The sequence below is a fragment of the Cherax quadricarinatus genome, chromosome 86, assembly GCF_038502225.1.
Source record: "Cherax quadricarinatus isolate ZL_2023a chromosome 86, ASM3850222v1, whole genome shotgun sequence".
NCBI lineage: Eukaryota > Metazoa > Arthropoda > Malacostraca > Decapoda > Parastacidae > Cherax > Cherax quadricarinatus.
The window spans coordinates 6,140,503-6,143,002 of NC_091377.1; the positions used below are offsets into that span (position 1 = coordinate 6,140,503).

Sequence of the window (2,500 nt, forward strand, 5' to 3'; positions counted from 1 at the left end):
GTCATTTCTTTTTGTCTCTCCTCCTTCCTTCCTTCCTTAGCCTGATTACCTGGTCCTTGACTGTTGTTTTCCTCCTGATGTGGCTGTACAACAATTTCGGGTCAGATTTGGCTTTCGCTGCTATGTCATTTTCATATTGTCTTTGGGCCTTCCTTCTTATCTGTGCATATTCGTTTCTGGCTCTACGACTGCTCTCCTTATTCTCCTGGGTCCTTTGCCTTCTATATTTCTTCCATTCCCTAGCACACTTGGTTTTTGCCTCCCTGCACCTTTGGGTAAACCATGGGCTCATCCTGGCTTTTTCATTATTCCTGTTACCCTTGGGTACAAACCTCTCCTCAGCCTCCTTGCATTTTGTTGCTACATATTCCATCATCTCATTAACTGGCTTCCCTGCCAGTTCTCTGTCCCACTGAACCCCGTTCAGGTAGTTCCTCATTCCTGTGTAGTCCCCTTTCTTGTAGTTTGGCTTCATTCGTCCTGGCCTTCCTGCTTCTCCCTCCACTTGTAGCTCTACTGTGTATTCGAAGCTTAAAACCACATGGTCACTGGCCCCAAGGGGTCTTTCATATGTGATGTCCTTGATATCTGCACTACTCAAGGTGAATACTAAGTCCAGCCTTGCTGGTTCATCCTCTCCTTTCTCTCTTGTAGTGTCCCTTACGTGTTGGTACATGAAGTTTTCCAGTACCACCTCCATCATCTTAGCCCTCCATGTATATTGGCCCCCATGCGTGTCCAAGTTCTCCCAATCGATCTCTTTGTGGTTAAAGTCACCCATGATCAGGAGCTTTGCCCTGCATGCATGAGCTCTTCTGGCCACTGTAGCCAGTGTGTCAACCATCGCTCTATTGCTCTCGTCGTACTCTTGCCTTGGCCTCCTGTTCTGTGGTGAGTTATACATCACTGCTATTACCACCTTGGGACCTCCAGAGTGAAGGGTTCCTGCTATGTAATCACTTTCTTCTCCGCTGTCTCCTCTCTCCAGCTCATCAAAATTCCAGCGATTTTTGATCAGCAATGCCACTCCTCCACCCCCCCTGTTCCCTCTGTCTTTCCTCAGGATTTGGTATCCCGTTGGAAAGATGGCATCTGTTATCATACCTGTAAGCTTGGTTTCTGCGAGAGCTATGATGTCCAGTGATGCCTCTGACTCTTTCATGCCACTCCTCCCACTTATTTGTTATTCCATCAGCATTTGTGTACCATACCTTCAGTTTCCTTTCCAGCACTGTGGTTTGGGGGGCCTGTGAGGGTGGGAGACCTGGTAGCATACTGTGGGATTCTATAGCTCGGTGTTGGGTGGAGGCTGTGGGTATGGATTGTAGTGTGTGTTGGGATGGTGTGATAGGTTGTATGGTTCTGAGAATAGTTGTGTGCGCGCTTGCCCTTGCTGTTCTGTTCTGCTCTGACTGACCTCTGCTGGTTCCATCCTTGTCTCTTTTCCTAGCTCCTTTCGCTTTTTTGTCCTCTCCCTCAGCTGCTGTCGTTCTGATTGTGTTCTGTCTCTGTCTAGGAACACCTTCTTGTACTCTTCCGAGTATTTCAACCGTGGTTTCTCTTGGAGGATCCTGTTCCGCACTGTTTCCGTCCTGAGAATCAGCTTGATTGGTCGGTTTCTCCCCTTTGAGTACCCCCCTATTCTCTGAAAATTTACAATCTCGTCCATCTCTTCACCTATTTCTGTGATGATTTTCTCAATCTCCTTTCTTTCTTCCTGCTGCCTTTCAGTGTGTGTCCTTTCCTCTCTCCTGAAGCCCATGGATAAACACTGATTTTACCCTTTCCTCCTCCCATTGCCTCACCCTCTGTGACTCTGGATCCTGCCTGTATGTGGTCAGTTTCTCCCTTGATTTTTCCAGTGGCTCTTGATAGCATGGTTGTGCCTCAGCATTCGACCTATCACCCTCTCCATCTGCACCCAGCTGTTCTTCCCTTTCACTCCTTGGCAGGCTGATATGACCTTAGCATAATTCATAATTCCTTCCTTCCTGTTAGGCCTCGCAGCTTCATATGCTGTGTCTTCTCTGGTCACTGCCCCTGTAACTCGCTTCAGCCTATTTATCTCAACTTCTAGGACCCTTATCTTGGCTACTGCAGTTTCGACTTGTGCCTCCCAATTCTTTGTCTCCTTCTCCAACCTATTTTCCAATTTCACAGAGAGCTCTTCCTCCATTTTTTCAGAAAGCTCTCCTAATTTTCTTGTTCCATCCTTTTCCACTGTTCCTCCATCCACTCCTCCCTACCAGAACCATTCTCATCTGATCCTTGGTTCCTGCGAGTCCCCACCATTTTTTTTTTTGTGAGAGAAGAGAGAAGGGAAAGGTAGAAGGAGAGAGAGAGGGGAAGAGTGAGAAGGGAAAGGGGGAGAGAGTGTGAGAGGGGGAAAGAGAAGGGAAGGGAAGGAGAGGGGGAGAGTGAGAAGGGAAAAATGGGGAAGAGATGGAGAGAGAGAGAGAGAGAGAGAGAGAGAGAGAGAGAGAGAGAGAAGGGAAGGTAG

General features: G+C 47.8%; 1 protein-coding gene across 1 annotated transcript in view; it reads right to left on the minus strand.

Annotated features, from left to right (window-relative positions):
- The window catches only part of LOC138855255 (delta-like protein 4), a 46,475-nt gene that overhangs the window by 27,855 nt on the left and 16,120 nt on the right, over nucleotides 1-2,500 (minus strand). The window lies entirely within an intron of this gene.